The sequence below is a fragment of the Macaca thibetana genome, chromosome X (assembly GCF_024542745.1).
Source record: "Macaca thibetana thibetana isolate TM-01 chromosome X, ASM2454274v1, whole genome shotgun sequence".
NCBI classification, from domain to species: Eukaryota; Metazoa; Chordata; class Mammalia; order Primates; family Cercopithecidae; genus Macaca; species Macaca thibetana.
Window position 1 is genome coordinate 54,995,774 of NC_065598.1, and position 19,193 is coordinate 55,014,966.

Sequence of the window (19,193 nt, forward strand, 5' to 3'; positions counted from 1 at the left end):
AGTCCAGTGTTGACACCTATATGTCCATGAGTACCCAGTGTTTAGCTCTCACTTATAAGTGAGAACATGTAGTATTTGGTTTTCTGTTCCTGCATCAATTTGATTAGGATAATTATTTGATGATTTTTAAATCTGATTTTTTACTTTCTTATTTGTATGTTATAAGAGTTAACTGTACATTTTAGATAATAGTCTTTTATTAGATATGTATTTTGCAAACATTTTCTCATAGTCTGTGGCATGTCTGCTCATCCTCTTGGTGGTGTCTTTCATAGAGAAGTTTTAAATTTATTTTAGTTTACATATATTGTTTTATTTCAGTAGCTTTTGGGGTATAACTGGTTTCTAGTTACATGGATGAATTATATAGTGATGAAGTCTGGGATTTTAGGGCACCTGTCAGCCTAGTAGTGTACATTGTAAAAGTAGTTTTCTATTCCTTTCCCTCCTTCTACCCTCCCAACTTCTCAGTCTCCAATGTTCATATTACCACTCTCTATGCCTTTGCATACCCATAACTTAGCTCCTACTTAAAAGTGAGAAAATGCCATATTTGGTTTTCTGTTCCTGAGTTACATCACATAGGATAATGGCCTCCAGTTCCATCCAAGTTGCTGCAAAAGAGATGATTGCATTCTTTGTAATGGCTGAGTAGTCTTCCATGGTGTGTGTGGAACATTTTCTTGATGGGCATTAGGTTGATTCTATACCTTTGCAATTGTAAATTGTGCTGCAATAAGTACACATGTGCAGGTGTCTTTTTTATACAATGACTTATTTTCCTTTGGGTAGATAACCAGTAGTGGGATTGCTGGATTGAATGACGGGTCTCTTTTTAGTTCTTTGAGAAATCACCATCCTGTTTTCCACAGAGGTTGTAAATACTACTTTACATTTCCATTAGCAGTGCACATATGTCCCCTTTATACTACATCCATGCAAACATTTGTTGTTTTTTGACTTTCTAATAATGGCCATTTTTGCAAGAGTAAGATGGTATCTCATTGTGGTTTTAATTTGCATTTCCCTGATGATTAGTGATATTGAGTACTTTTTTAATACACCTGTTGGCAATTTGCATATCTTCTTAGAGAAATTTCTGTTCATGTTGTTTGCCCACTTTTTCATGGGGTTATTTGGGGTTTTCTTTCTTACTGATTTGTTTGAGTTCCTTATAGATTCTGCATATCTGCATATTAGTCATTGGTCAGATGCACAGTTTACAAATATTTTCTCCCATTCTGTAGGTTGCCCATTTACCCTGTTGGTCACTTCTTTTGCTGTGCAGAAGCTTCCAGTTTAATTGGGTATCGTTTATTTAATTTTGTTTTGTTGCATTTGCTTTTGAGGTCTTACTCATAAATTCGTTGCCTAGGCAAATGTCCAGAAGAGTTTTTACTAGGTTTACTTTGGGAATTTTTATGGTTTCAGGTATTAGATTTAAGTCTTTAATCTATCTTGAGTTAATTTTTGTATGTGCTGAGAGGTCAGAATCCAGTTTTATTCTCCTATTCATGACTACCCAAGGACACTGAATCAAGTGCAGTGTATATTTTTGTCTACTTTATCAAGGACAAGCTGGTTGTAGGTATTTAGTTTTATATCTAGGTTCTCTATTCTATTCTGTTGGTCTATGGGTCTACATTTATCACAGTACCATGCTATTTTGGTTACTATATCCTTGTAGTATGATTTGAAGTTGGGTAATGTGATGCTTCTAGATTTGTTCTTTTTGCTTAGAATTAGTTTGGCTATTCAGGCTCTTTTTTGGATTCATATAAATTTTAGGATTGTTTTTTCTAATTCTCTGAACAATGATGTTGGCATTTACATAAGAATTGCATTAAGTCTGTACATTGTTTAGCATAGTATGGTCATTTTCCCAATATTGATTCTTGCAATCCATGAGCAGTGGATGTTTTTCTATTTGTTTGTGTCATCTATGATTTCTTTTTTTTTGCCGGTGGAAAATAACTTTTATTGAGACCCCACCAGCTGCAAAATCTGTTCCTGGCACTAAATAAGCTTCTTCCTTTGCAATTTGGTTTTTCTTTTTTTTTTTTAATTTATTTATTATTATTATACTTTAAGTTGTAGGGTACATGTGCATAACGTGCAGGTTTGTTACATATGTATACTTGTGCCATGTTGGTGTGCTGCACCCATCAACTCGTCAGCACCCATCAACTCGTCATTTACATCAGGTATAACTCCCACTGCAATCCCTCCCCCCTCCCCCCCTCCCCATGATAGGCCCTGGTGTGTGATGTTCCCCTTCCTGAGTCCAAGTGACCTCATTGTTCAGTTCCCACCTATGAGTGAGAACATGCGGTGTTCTTGAGTGGTCCCATGAATACTTTCTTCTCCTCCTTGATCTGGAACTGCCCATGGCCAAACTCGAAGGTGGTGTCAATGAACTTAAGGTCAGTCTTCTCCAGGGCCCACTGTTTGGTCTGCACCAGCAAGGACTTGTGGAGGGTGAGCACTCACTTCTTGGTTCCCACCAAACAGCCTTTCAGTATGACAAAAGTTATTGGTCACTTCACCATAGTGGACAAAGCCACCCAGGGGGTTGATGCTTTTGTCAGACAGGTCATAGTCAGTGGAGACCTTGTCCTTGATCAGTTTGATGTCATTGATAAGGTAGCCCTGGCCAATTTTATAGATCCTCTTGTTGATCTCAGTGCAGTGATGGTAGCCTTTCTGTCCAGTGCATGCCACAGGGAAGGCTGCATGAGCATGATGCCATGCTCTAATGCAGATCACCTTGCACAGGCCTCAGGGGGTCTTGAGGGGCAGCCTCTTGCTGTGCCAATGACTGGTGACTCCTTTGTTTTTTTTTTTTTTTTTTTTTTTTTTTGAGACTGAGTCTGGCTCTGTTGCCCAGGCTGGAGTGCGGTGGCCGGATCTCAGCTCACTGCAAGCTCCGCCTCCCGGGTTCACGCCATTCTCCTGCCTCAGCCTCCCGAGTAGCTGGGACCACAGGCGCCCGCCACTTCGCCCGGCTAGTTTTTTGTATTTTTTAGTAGAGACGGAGTTTCACCGTGTTAGCCAGGATGGTCTCGATCTCCTGACCTCGTGATCCGCCTGTCTCGGCCTCCCAAAGTGCTGGGATTACAGGCTTGAGCCACCGCGCCCGGCCACTGGTGACTCCTTTGTAACCTTTGCCTGTGGTCACCCCAATGATGTCGATTATCTCATCCTGTCCAAACACTTGGTTCACAGGTACCTGCTGCTCGAGCCTCTCTCGGGCTCAGTCCAGCTTCTTGGCCATGGTGCCTCGGTTCACTTGGATCTCCATCAGGTGGGCCTTCTGGCACAGAGGAAGTGGGTGCCTCTGGGTGTGGGCAATGACGTGGATGACTTGGCAGTACTTCTTCATGCTGCTGAAGTCCTTCTCCAGCTGCTTCTTGCCATCCTCATACTGCCATTTCTTGCAGTACTTGAGAAAGGCCTTCTTCTTAGATTTATGCCAGTCCTTATAGCCCTTTGCACTCATTACTGATGTGCTCAGCAAAAATGGTCTTGAAGTTCCGGAGGCCTCAAGGGGTTTCCCTGTCACCCACATTGCCCACAACCACCATGGGTGATGTCTCCACAATGGACACAGCCTCTACCACCTCCGTCTTGTTCACCTTGGATTCTGGCCTGTCGACTTCCCACATGATGCAGGTCATGCCAGCCTTGTATCCCAGGAAGGCTGTGAGGTGGACCGACTTGGAAGGGTCATCTTAAGGAAGCAGTTCACCTTCCCATGGTGCCTGCTGCTGCACTTCCAAGGCAGGAAGCCGAGGGACCCATATCTGGGAACAGAGAACTTTCTGTGAGACATCACACTGTCAAATCCCGCCAGTAGAGTCATCTATGATTTCTTTCATCAGTGTTTTGTAGTTCTCCTTGTAGAGATCTTTCACTTAATGATAAAGTATATTCCTAGGGTTTTTTTTTTTTTTGCAGCTATTGTTAATGGGATTGAGTTATTGATTTGATTCTCATCAGTGCTCCTAATTTCTTCTTCTAATATAAATTTGACATATGACTCCAATTTCATTACTTCTTCTTGAGGAATCTTTGTTTAGTCATGACACCAAGACAAGGTTTGCCAAATAGGACAAATAGATACAGGACACTTTGTTAAATTTGGATTCCAGATAAATAACAAATAATGAGACACACTTATAATAAAAATCATAAAATTTATTATTTACCTAAAATTCAAATTTAATTAGGTGTCCTGTATTTTATCTGGCAACCTTAACTCAGAATTACTTTGTTTCTACACCCCTTCAGATTAAGATACTGCCCCACCTGCCAACACACAAATACATTCTGGATGGTCTTCAGTAGCATAGAACACTCCGAATAGATATCCTCTGACTTTCCCTTGATAAGTTCAGACGATTGACTAGAAAAAGAGATTCTCTTGCGTATTGCAAGTAGACATCTTCTTTTGAGAGAAATCCTCTCCCTCTGGTGAAATTTTCTGACAGTCATTCTGGCTATTTTCCCTATTCAGAATAAACCAGACCTCAGAAAGTGTGCATCCATCCTTTCTTTACTCTGGCACTTGACATTCTGTCCCAGGTCTATATTGGGAAGAGCAGCTAGTTCAGGTCATCTCTTATAAGTTTTAGCATTTTCCAAATTTATAAGAATATTCTTATTTTTAAATTTTAATCATTTTTGTGAAATTATGCATGTTGTGTTTTTAGATTAATTTAATAATTAATAGCTGTAGAAGAATTATTTACTTTAAAAGGCTTGGAAATTCTATAATTCTATAATTCTATAGCTGTAGAAGAATTATTTACTTTAAAAGGCTTGGAAATTGTGACGTTGATTAGGAATTTCTTCCTTCAGTCCTGGGACATTGAAACATGTTCTTCCCTATATCACCTTCCAAAATTAAATGAGGATATAGAAAGTAGGGCCAGTAAGGTAAATCATAAATATGGTAGCAGATTGAGCACCTCCCTTTGTTGAGTTCACCCTCGCACTGCCTTGATTTCTGAAAAGAAGTAATTCAACAACTAACTCTCCTGACCTGTCTTCACAAAACCAGGATAGGTTTTGTAACTTGCTTTAGTATTTTCAAAGTGTGGACAGCGCTATCATTTTAGGCTTACCGATGCTCCAAATCTCCAGATGGCCAGTTTACAGATCTAATGTACTAGAAAGGGCCCAGAACAGAGCATTTTCCAAAGCAACCAAGACCCACACTAAGCATGTTCCTGACACTGTAAGTAGCATACAATGTAGCAGGCTCTTCCTAAATGAAAACATCGTAAGACAAAATTACAACAAACTTAATTATAGATCTAATTGGTTTTTATTCACAATTCATTCATCAGGGTTACTTTCATTCTACAAAATAGAATGAAAGCTGCTGGACAATACAGAACAGTGGGTTTTGTAGGGTGGGAATTAGAAAGTAAAACAATAGGAAAAAAGCTCATTGGTTAATATAAGGTTATTTTGGTTACTTTTCTGTAAGGGTTGAAGCAGAAGGGACTTCCTTATTATGCTAATGCAGGTAGACTGGAATCTCCTAATTTCAGGAAAAACTGGTCTGTTCAGGATCTATTTGCTTCCTTAAAGCTTCAGTTTGATTACGTGACATTTAGCATGAGTGACTCAATTTTGATTTGGTCTGGTCTGTTGTGGCCTAGTGCAGGGGCTCAGTACAAAATAATGGCCTCCCATCATTTTTGTTTAAAAGAAGTAAGAAATGGCAAAGGATGCAGAACCTTTTATTTGAGGGACCAGAGGACAGGTAGAAGTGTCATTGAATCAAGGCTTCCTAAATCTTTCTTAAATTCTGCTTTCTCATGCCTCTTTCAATTATCCTGTTATTATCTTCCCCATAGTGTCCAGTTCCTCTTAAGTTCTGCTCCAGATTGATTTACATTTCAATTTACTCACAATTCACTGTTTTAATTCCTGTGCTAAGTTTACCTTCTTCCCACTGCCAGGTTCTGCTTACTAACAGCTTCATAATTGAATCCATTTTGTCTAGCTTTAGTCCCAAGCAGCCCTTTTTAGAACTGACCAAGGATTGGGTATATACCTAGACAGGATGCTTACAAGAGAAAACATTCTCCAAAGACACACATATTTACTTTACAAACAGTGTAAAGTATCACTTTTTGTGCTTATCTCCATAAACGTGAGAGAATGAGTTACCTGGTTCCAAGAATGAATGACTTAATTAGGGATTAATCACCCTAATCACCCTTCTGTTTGTCAACCTTTTGTTTTTCAAATAATTATTCTATATGTATGAACAATTTGTAATAATTAAAAGTACGGTAAGTACATCTTTCTGAAAATATATTAAAATGTTCAAATATGGAAAATAATAAATAAAATGTTAAAATAGACAAAAATCTATAAAAATCATCTTTATGAAATACAAAATCAATAATGCCCCTTGATTCTGATAAGTGCACAATTTGTTTGGGGAGAAAAGTTAAAAAATATCCATTGCTGTAGTAAAAACAAAGGATCAAAAGATTTTTAAAAGTGACAGGAATAAACTTATGGCCTGGCAGAAAAAGCAACAAAACAACTAATGCTGAAAAATAATTTCTAAATGGTAAAAAAAGTGATTGTAAATGATTTATGACCATATTATTTTGATTTGGAAAGTTTGTTTTCAAGGAAACTGTTTGAATCTTCTCAACTGCGAAGTTTCCATTTATCTTCTACAAAGCTCTCAAGATTTGCCCCAGCAGGTATCTGAGTGACAGCAGGTACAGTAATACTCCTTCTAGTTAGTATCTGTGGCAATACAAGAAACTCAAGCATTCCTTTAGGAGGACAGTGTCAGAAACCCCAGGAGCCTAGGAACTCTCACTAGAGACGTTTCAATTGTCACGTGACTCAGGAGACTGCCTCAGGCTTCTCGTGCTTATTTAGACTGTAGGCTTCTAGCTAGAGCAGAGTAAATACCCTCCATTGCTGTGTAACCTGTGAATGGTGATCTCTGTCTTTTTACATTATCATGCTTCTTCATTCACACAAGTGTGGTTTGTGGAGATTAAATGTAAACCTCATGTTTGTTACCTAGACATGCAGACTCTTATTTCCAAACCCAAACCTGAAATAGGAATCAGAATATTTTCAGACTTTTCTTTTCTTTCTTTCTTTCTTTCTTTCTTTCTTTCTTTCTTTCTTTCTTTCTTTCTTTCTTTCTTTCTTTCTTTCTTTCTTTCTTTCTTTCTTTCTCATTCTCATATGGAGTCTAGCTCTGTCGCCTAGGCTGGAGTGCGGTGGCACGATCTCGGCTCACTGCAACCTCCGCCTCCTGGGTTCAAGCGATTCTCCTGCCTTAGCCTCTCGAATAGCTGGGATTACAGGCACCCGCCACCATGCCCAGCTAATTTTTGTATTTTCCGTAGAAATAGGGTTTCACTGTGTTGGCCAGACTGGTCTTGAACTCCTGACCTCGTGATCCGTCCGCCTCAGCCTCCCAAAGTGCTGGGATTACAGGCGTGAGCCACCGTGCCCGGCCTAGATGTTTTAAGAATAATCCATTCACATCACAGTAATAAGTGAGGATTTCAGGGAACAGATGAAGTTTATTCCTCAGTGTTTCACCAGGAAAACCTGCTTTGGCCACATTCTCCAACCAGAAGGATTCCCCTCTATATTCTTCTTCTGGGAAGCCTCTAAATTTCTCTAGATCTTGTCCTACTTGGCTGTCAGCCCCCCTTCACCCCCATCACAATAGAACAATTATAAATCAAATGTAAGAATCTCTCAGTTTCTAAAGCTAAATTGGAACACCCTACCCTTTACTGAATTCTGCCTTGAAAAATGCAAAAAGACATTTAGTGTTCTAAAACTAAAAACAGCACTCAGAAAAAAACAATCTCCTCCACTTAGTATAACTCACTTCCTTAAAAGGCAATAGAGAATTTTAAGTAAACACTGTTTTCCTATGGATACATATATAATGTAAATGGGCATATTAGTGTTGTTGTTAGGTAGGATGGAGACATTGAGTCTCATGTTACTTCATTAGCAGTATCCGTTCAGATAACCGCTGACAGATATCTATTAGAAGCAAATAGAAACAGTAGCAAATAAAACATAACATACATACAGCATGCTGTCACTCATCTAGGGATTAAAGTCACTTGGACCCATGGAACTGGCATTTGGACCAATAGGAATGTACTGGTCAATGTTTCACTGATTACAAGCTGATTGTAAGCATTGCATTACAGCCTTATACCAATTATTAAAACTAGGTTATTCAACGTTAGTAGTTGATGTAGAATTTTAAGACTCTCATCAGCACATTAGAGTAGTTTGCTGCAGAAAGGTGTGCATTAGGCAGATGTGTTTTTACCACCTGCTTTCTGTCTTAATAATGCAGATAACAGTTACGGGGCCCTATTAAGTGCTGGGTGCATTTTTGATGTGTTTTCTGATTTAATCCTCACAATATCCCCCTGACATGAATATAATTATCACATTTTATAGATGAAGAATGTGAGACATGGAGAGATTAAGTAACTGACTAAAGATCAAATAGCTAATAAGTTGTCAAGCCCAAGATGTGAATACAGGTCTGCTTTGACTTCACACACCCTATATTTATCACTACAATATAAATCTCTCTGGCATCTGGCATTCTGATTTTTTTTAAAAATAAAATAAAAAGAAAGAAAATAGCCCAAAGTGGGAAGATTAAACTTTGTTTGGAGACTAGTATTTTCCCTCACCAAGAGGCTCAGCTACATTTTACTGGTGGTACAATGTAAAGACAGTGCAAAGGGAAAATAGCTGGGTGACAGGTGGGATTGCTAAACAACAGTTTATGAAATCCAGTAAAACCATGGCAATGGAACACAATGGTACCAGTCACGAACCTATTCAATATTCAAGAGTAAAGACACAGCTATCAGGAACATCTGGTAAGATAAATCAAGAGTGCTATAAACTTTGGAAATACAAGGCATCAGTATCATTATTGTTATTATCAGCACATATGATACAAATAATCAAAACAATCAGTGCATTTAAAATAATTGCTTCATTAAAAATGTCATTGTCACATATAGAAACTTTATTTTCCTTGACAAACAAATTTTCTGCTTTCTTTTCTTACTAAACACAACTCTTCACTTTGATTAAAGAATGGATCTGTGCTACACCAGAACACTTTGCATTTTAAAGCATTTTGGATTTACAATGTGCTTCCTGACAATGTGTTTCTGACGATGCTATAACAGATAGTATCATTCCCATTGCATAGAAAGAAAAATTGGGGCTTTAAGGAATTTAAGCAACTTGTCCAAGGCACACTGTTAGTCAATATCACATCCTAAACTTCCACGGAAGTCTACTTCTAGACAAGAGCTTCTTCCAGTCAAAGTACTTTTTATAATTCCCTAAGCCACATACGTATCTGAGAATCTGACCAAGCTCGTGGTCCCTTCCTCTGTCCTTTTTGATGATTGTGTCATCTCCCTGGGCTTTGTCAGTTATTACATACACCTCACCCCAAATGTCTGCATCCTGAGTTTGATCACAAAAATGGACGCTTGATCTAGCAGCAACTCAAAACCCTGCTTAACTTTCTGCCTTGCACTAACCTGCACCCATCCACCTTCTCTATGCTCAAACCAGCACTTTAAATAATGAAGTCAGGAGCCATTATTTAACAAGACCCTTTCAGGCTAGAGTAACACCTTTTTTCCTCTTTCTTATTCCCAAGATTGTCTATGTAGGGTAGGCTTCCACATTTGATATGAAACATATCAGTTAAGGACTGTGTACAGTACTTTAGGAGGTAAGAACTCATGTTTACTGAAGGTCTGATCATTCAATTCTCCATCATCTTATGTAAATCAGAAGACATAAACCTCATTTTTCCAGTTCCAGTTTGATATGCACCATTGACATTATAGCTAGAAGGATCTACTTTGATATGCACTGTTTACAGCCAGAACTGCCTATATAATAAAACATATGAGAAAAGCTGCAATGTCAGAATCCAACCTTTCTGTGAGGTGTAATGCTCTAAAAATTCTTTTGGAGATAATTATGATGACTGAACATGCATGGATATGAGATACACACAATCGTGATCACCTTTGACCAGTGCCTCCTCAATGTGGTCCCAGTATTTGGAGAGTGCAGTGGGGCTCAACTCTGTTTGAATGGCTATTCACATGTTACAGACAATAGAAGGTATCCACACTTGCAGTGATACAATGCTTGGCTATTTCCTAATGTCATGCATTTCCTTATAGGTCTTCTGAGGGTCTTCTATACTTATAAAGTCCTCAGTTTACCACTTCTTGTTACGCTTAAGTATTATGGAAGAACATCCTAGGAAGAACATACAAGGAGGCATCAGACTGGTATGTTCAGTGAACTAAGCACAACGTCTGAAGTCTCCTCAGTTTTTTAGTGGACACTAAAGTTGGTGGTGATGGTATTCCTTGTACCAGATCACAGAAAACTCTATCAGGAGCAACCTAAGCCAGATTAAGAGTTAATAGGAAAGAAGCCAGATCTCTATAGCTTATTGGATTACTGTCCAAATAAATTACAGATGTAGTTAATTACATTATTCCTCTAGGGACTAAGATCTTCCACATGGTGTTGTAAAATCATTTTTTTTTCAGTAGCAGAACCTTTTCTTCACATATTACCTCAAACCCATTTTGTAATTTGGTTATTTAGTTTGTTTTGCTTGTAGGTAAAATCTGTTAGTGATATATTATCTCAATGTTTATCAAATAAAGTTTTAATTATTCTTTTATTTTTGAAGGATAGTTTTTCCAGATATAAATACTGGGTTGACAGCCTTTTTATTTAATCATTTTGAATATGCCATCCCAATGACATCTTGGCCTCCATGGTTTCTGATGAGAAGTCAGCTATTATATTTTTGAGGATACCTTGTATATGATGAGTCACTTCTCTCTTGCAGCTTTTAAGATTTTTTCTTTGCCCTTGCTTTTTGACAGTTTGACTATGATGCACTCAGCTGTGACTCTCTGTGTTAATCCTAATTGGAGTTCGTTGAGCTTCTGGGATGTGTAGGTTAATGTTTTTCACCAAATTTCATAATTTTGGTGATGATGTCTTCAACGTTCTTTCTTTCTCACTTCTCTCCTCTCCTAGAATCTTATGCCTATGTTGGTGCTCTTGATGTTGTTCCATAGGTTCAAGTTGCTCTATTTATTTTTATTCATCTTTTTTCTGTTTCTCAGACTGTATAATATCAATTGACCTATCTATATCTTGCTCACTCCTTTTTCCTGCTAGTTCAAACCTGCCGTTGAGCTCCTTTGTGAAAATTTTCTTTTTAGTGGTACTTCTCTTCATAATTTCGATATTTTTCAAATAATTTTCATATCTTTATTGATATTCTCTACTTGGGAAGACATAGTTTTCATACTTTCTTTTAGTTCTTTATACATGGTTTCCTTTAGTTCATTGAACATATTTAAAATGGCTGATTTAGATTCTTTGTTTACTAAGTTTAATATTCATGCTTCCAGAAAAAGTTTCTATTGATTGTAGGATGTTTTTCTGTGTATAGGCCATAATTATCTATTTTTTTTTTGCATTCCCATAATTTTTGTTAAAAACTGGACATTTTAAATAATATAATGAAGCAATTCTGGCAATGAGGTATCCCTTACTACAGGTATGGCAAACATAAGTAATTACTGCTCATAGATGTTTAATGTCCTAATTACCCAGAATCTTCTATTATAACAGATTATATTGTAAAAGGGAATTAAGTTTGCTTATGCAATCAACTTTGCTAATATGCTGACCTTACAATAGGGAGATTATCCTGGATTAACTGAGTGGCCCAATGTAATTACAAGGTTGTGTAAAAGTGGAAGAGGAAATCAGAAGAGATAACCTAAGAGATGGTAGCATGACAAAAGACTGGGGCCACACAAGGAATGTAGGTGGAATCTAGAAACTGGAAAATGTAAGAAAAAAAGATTCCATCCTAAGACATCCAGAAAGAACATATTCTTGCTGATAACTTGATTTTGGTCAGCTAAGACCCATTTTAGAATGAGTCTTTCCAGAACTATAAAATAATAAATTTGTGTTGCTTTCCAGAACTATATAATAATAAATTTGTGTTGTCCTAAGCCACTAAGTTTGTGTGAATTAATAACATCAGCAGGCTGTTAATGTACTAGGATTTCTTCTTGTTGCTAGTTTGTTTTTGTTGTTGTTTGTTTAATGACTTTACTGAACCAATTCTGTAGTCTGTATTTTTTGTCATGTACAGCAAATTCTCCACTCAGTTAGCTTAGTAGTCAATGATAAAGTAGGGATTTCCTTAAATGCCTTGAACCATTAAGTCTCCCAGCCTTTACCAAGAAGCTCTGTGTATGTGTTGAGATATACCTTCAGTGCTCCAGCAGGCAGTTTACAATTCTGCCTTTGCCTTCATTTCCTACTTGTGCAAAACCACAAGTGAGAGATTAGGGCCTTTTCATGTCTTTCTTGAATATGTCCAAAGCCTTGGACATATGCATGGCCTTCTAAATTCCCAAGAATATGTTGTAGGTTTTCCAAGCCCCATATGAAACCCTCATTCTCCAGTTTTTTTCTTTTAATTTTTTTTGTAACCTCTTATTAGCCCTAACTTCTTCTAAGGCAGCTGTTATGTTAAACACTTGCCTCTGATGTTTTTGACAAATGCCTTGGCAATAGAGTTTTTCAGAGTGATCTCTGAGTCATGTCAAATAAATATAAACCTTGAGCATGAAGCTTTTCAGTGAGTTTCCAGACAGGTCAAATTGTAGTAATTCTCTGGGTGAAGCTTTTGGGGATCTCCAAATGCATCCTCCACTCCCACCCCACATTTGCTGCTAGGTTGCTGGTTTTCACAGGTACTATAGCACTGGGGCTATTCATTTCCAAGGATACCATGAAGGTAAAGAGTGGGGGATATAACAAGGGCAAGTTAAAACACCATGAAGTTAACATTTCTTGTTGAGATTCAACATTTTTCTTGAATAAGCACTTCTCAGTTATTGCAAATATTTAGTTAATTTCCAGTTTTGAAAATTTTGTTTGACATATTTTACCAGTGCTCTTGTAGCTGCTATAGGGAAGATTTTTTTTTCTTGTCATTTCAGATGGCCCTGTCTTTTCTAATTTAGGTGGAGATTTTCTTGGTTCTAGGTATTGTAAATGATTTTTTATTGAAACCTGGGCATTTTGGCTGTTATGACACTATGGACCTTATTTAAATCGTTTTTCTCCCATGCTGTCAGGAAAAGAGGGGTACTTCCTCATTTCTTCTAGATGGGAGTAGAATTCCAGATTCTCCACTTGACCTCTATGAATATCCAGTGGTAGAGGCTCATTCTTACTGCTGAATGTAGGTAGGAGTTGATGCTGTTTCTTGTAAAGAAGTAGATAGTTTTCATAGCCCTACATATTAGTAAAAACTTTCCCAGAAAGAACACTCCAGGCCCAGAATTCTACCAAACATTTAAGGAAGTAATAACACCAATTTTCCACAATCTACTCCAATAAAAGAACCAGAGGAAACACTTTCCTACCATTCTGTAATGTGAGCAGTACTCTGATACAAAAATAAAACAAAACAAAGTTTACAAGAAGACTACATCAATATATATTGTGAATATAGATACAAAAATCTTTACTAATATTTTAGCAAATCATATATATGTGTGCATGTATGTATATATATATTAATATATTATATATATACATACACACACAAATGATATGTTATGTTTATTTTATTTATTTGAGACAAGGTCTTGCCTTGTCACCCAGGCTGGAATGCAGTGGCATGAACACAGCTCACTGCAGCCTCAACCTCCTGGGGTCAAGTGATCTTCCTGCTTCCACCTTCTGAGTAGCTAAGACTACAGACATGTACCACCATGCCCAGCTAATTGCTTTAAAATTTTTGGTAAGATGGGGTTTCACTTTGTTGCCGAGACTCGTCTTGAACTCCTTGGTTCAAACAGTCCTCCTGCCTTGGCCTCCCAAAGTGCTGGGATTACAGGCATGAGCCACTGCCCCTGGCCCAATAATATGGTAGGTTATAACCACATGGGGTTTATCCCAGGCATGCAAGTTTGGTTTAATATTGGAAAACTGATCAGTAGCATTCATCATATTAACAGTCTAAAAAGTACAGTCTATATGATCATCTCATTTACTGCAGAAACAACATTATACAAAATCCAAATGTTCACGATAAAACCTCTCAACAAACTAGGAATAGAACGAAACTTCTTCTTGGTAAAGGGCACCTACAAAATACCTATAAGTACCATCATACTTAATGGTGAAAGACAGTGCTTCCCCTCAAGACTGAGACTAAGCCAAGGAAATCTTTTCTCAAAACTCCCATTTGAATTTTTACCATAGATGCTAACTAATGTAATAAGTCAAGTAAAAAAGGGAATACAGATTTTTTTAAGTAGAAAAACTATTTTTCTACTTTTAACATGTTTTAGACAACATGATTGCATATGTATATAAAAAAGATACTAGAACTAAAAATTAGTTTAGCAGGGTTGAAGAATACAAGGTCAACATGCATAACTCAATTGCATTTCTATATACCGGCAACTAATAATCTGAAAGTTAATAATATAAAAATACCATTTACAACAGCATCGCAAAACCAGAAATACTTTGGGATAAGTTTGATAAAATATGTACTCTGAGAACAAAACAACATTGCTAAGAGACCTAATTAAAGAAGACCTAAATTGATTTGAGAGTCGTATTGTTTTCTTGCTAGGAGGCTTTTTTTTTTTTTTGGTAGCCATTGACAAGCTGATTCTAAATTTTATGCACAGAAATTATAAAACATTAGTGAGATGTATAAAAGAAAAACTAAGTAGGTAGAGAAATATACTACATACACTGGAAGGCTCAATGTTGTTAAGATATCATTTATTCCCAAATGTATCTATACTGTCAACACAACCTAGGTGAAAATATTAGCAGGTTATTTTGTTGAAATTTATAAGACTGCTAAAATTTACTTGTAAATTGTATGGATCTCTAACTGACAAAACAATTTTGAAAACAAGAACAAACTTCAAAGCCTTAAACTACCAGATTTCAAGACTTATTATAAAGCTACAATCAAGACAGTGTGATATTGATGTAAAGAAAGACATGTAGAACAGTGGAACAGAAAAGAAAGTTGAGAACTAGATCTAGAAATAGTAAGATCAGATCAAATTATCAACCATGCAAATAAAAGAATCACTTGGGGCAGGGACTTAGAGTCAGTGCTATAAAAGCACAGTCAAGTTGTACATTCCCAAAGTACTTTGGTATGTTTATTTTGCACATAAAATTGACAAATGAATTTAATCTGCTTGTTTCTATGCAATATGTAGCCCTAATTTGCAACATGTCTTTTTAAAGAATCTTCAATTATGGCTTTAGTAGATGTCCAGCCTAAGACAGTAAAGAGTGATACAAACTAATTCAAATTAATGATTTAAACCAATTCAAAGTATTGGCAATAATATTAAAATAAGCTTAGTTAAAGAAGTATCTGACGACTGTTATATTTTAAAATTTTGCTGAGATTTAGCATTTTTTCAAGAGATTAATTGCCTAAACGGTAATATTTATATCAAGTTAAAGATGTCAGTTTAGGCTTCCCCAATGAGAGTTAAATGCCAACTGAATAATTTTGAATCCTCTCTGTCTGGAACTGTGCTTAGCTAGTCAAACCAAAAAAGATTATGTTTCACTGTACATATAATTCAAATTGATAGCTTAATATGACTCTGGCTGATGAGCACCATTTCAATACCATCTCACTTGTATATATGATAATTTGAGACAAGAAATTATAATTTCTAAACACTATTCTAACTTTCTGAGATTAAGACTAAAGAATGTGAACAGCATTTTTATTTTCCATTAACTGTAATTTGGAGTCTCCATTGGGTCACTTGGGTTATAATAATTACATCTGGTTTGCCACAATTGTGTAATCTTAAAACATCTAAAATTTAAAGAATAGACAATAGAGTGAGTATCCTTAAAATGGGGAGTTGCTGTCTACCAGTTATATAGTATCAGTTACACAAGATGAATACATTCTGAACATCTGCTGTACGACATTGTGCCTACAGTTAACAATACTCTATTGTGCACTTAAAATGTGTCAAGGGGATAATCTCATGTTTAGTGTTCTTAACACACACACAGACACACAGGCACACACACAAACACACATGCACACACACACACACACACACACACACACACACACACACACACGAGGGGGAGGAAAAGCATCTGTAACACCAAGAATGAGTCTCCAAAATAGAATCACCCTTTGTTTGGAGAGAAAAATGCTTTAGGTAACTTCTTGCTAACTGGAATTGTCCTCTACCCAGTGATATATAAATTATGACCTGAATATTTAGAAAAATTCTGATATCCAACATTCTTCCCCCTGTCCATACACAAGGTAGAAAATTACCTGGAAATTTTATTAGTATGTCTTTCACATTCAGAGATAGCATAAAAATATTTGGCAGCTCATATGTCCTAACTTTAGATTTACATTTATTTATTAGAGTTAGCACTGAAGAACAAGTTACTTTACATCATCACACAGATATCTTTGATACCTGTCTCAGCTTCTGTGGCAGAAATTGACTTCCCATTAAAATTGCCTGACAAAATACAGAATACCTTGTTAAATTGAATTTTAGCTATATGGTGAATATTTTAGCATAATTATATCCTGATTATCACAAGAAGCATATTTATACTATAAAATAGTTGTTTATCTCTGTCAATTTGGGTTGACAACTTGTGAAGCATTAAGATGATAAATATAATGATTGAGTAGGTTCTACTTACCACTCTCTACTACCTAACACATTTAGCCTGTGATATAATTGTGATCGTGTCTACAGTGGGATGGAGTAAACAGGAAGACATATTTGAATAAGTTAACAAGAATGAAATTCAGAGAAATAAAGAAATTAAAAATATGAAAGAGAAATTAAATGATATGGAGAATATGGTATGCAGGTTGTACACTCATCAAATTGCAATGTCAGAAATAGATAATAGAAAGAGTAAGAAATAGGTGGTATTAAAAATATAAAGGCTAGGGGGGGCAGAGCAAGATGGCTGAATAGGAAAGCTCCAGTCTCCAGCTCCCAGTGCGAGTGACACAGAAGACACGTGATTTCTGCATTTTCAACTGGGTTCATCTCACAAGGAAGTACCGGACAATCGGTGCTGGTCAACTGCTGCAGCCCGACCAGCGAGAGTTGAAGCAGGGCAATGCATCGCCTCACCTGGGAAGCGCAAGGGGGAAGGGAATTCCTTTTCCTAGCCAGGGGAACTGAGACACACAACACCTGGAAAATTCGGTAACTCCCACCCCAATACTGCGCTTTACCAAGGGTCTTAGCAAATGGCACATGAGGAGATTATATCCCACACCTGGCTGGGAGGGTCCCATGCCCGTGGAGCCTCCCTCATTGCTAGCACAGCAGTCTGTGATCTAATGGCAAGGCAGCAGCGAGGCTGGGGGAGTGGCACCCACCATTGCTGAGGCTTAAGTAGGTAAACAAAGCCACTAGGAAGCTCGAACTGGGTGGAGCCCACAGTAGCTCAAGGAGGCCTGCCTGGCTCTGTTGACTCCACCTCTGGGGACAGGGCACAGCCAAACAAAAGAAAAGGCAGCAGAAACCTCTGCAGATGCGGGCGACCCTGTCTGACAGCTTTGAAGAGAGCAGTGGATCTCCCAACACGGAGGTTGAGATCTGAGAAGGGACAGACTGCCTGCCCAAGTGGGTTCCTGACCCCTGAATAGCCTAACTGGGAGACATCCCCCACCAGGGGCAGACTGACACCCCATACCTCACATGACAGGGTACACCCCTGAGATGAAGCTTCCAAAGCAAGAATCAGACAGGTACACTCGCTGTTCAGCAATAATGTATCTTCTGCAGCCTCTGCTGCTGATACCCAGGGAAACAGGGTCTGGAGTAGACCTCAAGCAATCTCCAACAGATCTACAGCTGAGGGTCCTGACTGTTAGAAGGAAAACTAACAAACAGGAAGGACACCCACACCAAAACCCCATCAATACATCACCATCATCAGATAAAACCACAAAGATAGGGAAAAAGCAGGGCAAAAAAGCTGGAAATTAAAAAAAAAAAAAAAAAAAAAAAAAAGAGCGCATCTCCCCCTCCAAAGGAACACAGCTCATTGCCAGCAACGGATCAAAGCTGGACGGAGAATAACTTTGATGAGTGGAGAGAAGGCTTCAGTCCATCAAACTTCTCAGAGCTAAAGGAAGAATTACATACCCAGTGCAAAGAAACTAAAAATCTTGAAAAAAAAAATGGAGGAATGGATAACAAGAATAATAGATGCAGAGAAGGCCATAAACAAACTGACAGAGATAAAAACCATGACACGAGAAATACGTGACAAATATACAAGCTTCAGTAACTGACTCAATCAACTGGAAGAAAGAGTATCAGCAATCGAGGATCAAATGACTGAAATGAAGTGAGAAGAAAAGTCTAAAGAAAAAAGAGGAAAAAGAAATGAACAAAACTTTCAAGAAGTATGGGATTATGTGAAAAGACCAAATCTACATCTGATTGGAGTGCCTGAAAGTGAGGGGGAAAATGGAACCAAGTTGGAAAACACTCTTCAGGATATCATCCAGGAGAACTTCCCCAACCTAGTAAGGCAGGCCAACATTCAAATTCAGGAAATACAGAGAATGCCACAAAGATACACCTTGAGAAGAGCAACTCCAAGACACATAATTGTCAGATTCACCAAAGTTGAAATGAAGAAAAAACTGTTAAGGGCAGCCTGAGAGAAAGTTCAGGTTACCCACAAAGGGAAGCCCATCAGACTAACAGCAGATCTATCGGCAGAAACTCTACAAGCCAGAAGAGAGTGGGGGCCAATATTCAACATTCTTAAAGAAAAGAATTTTAAACCCAGAATTTCATATCAAACCAAACTAAGTTTCATAAGTGAAGGAGAAATAAAATCCTTTACAGAAAAGCAAATGCTTAGAGATTTTGTCACCACCAGGCCTGCCTCACAAGAGACCCTGAAGGAAGCACTAAACATGGAAAGGAAGAACTGGTAGCAGCCATTGCAAAAACATGCCAAAATGT

General features: G+C 37.7%; 1 protein-coding gene and 1 pseudogene across 1 annotated transcript in view; both read right to left on the reverse strand.

Annotated features, from left to right (window-relative positions):
• FAM104B (family with sequence similarity 104 member B) overlaps positions 1-19,193 on the reverse strand; it is a 628,193-nt gene that overhangs the window by 320,852 nt on the left and 288,148 nt on the right. The window lies entirely within an intron of this gene.
• LOC126946533 (60S ribosomal protein L3-like) lies at positions 2,334-3,832 on the reverse strand (annotated as a pseudogene).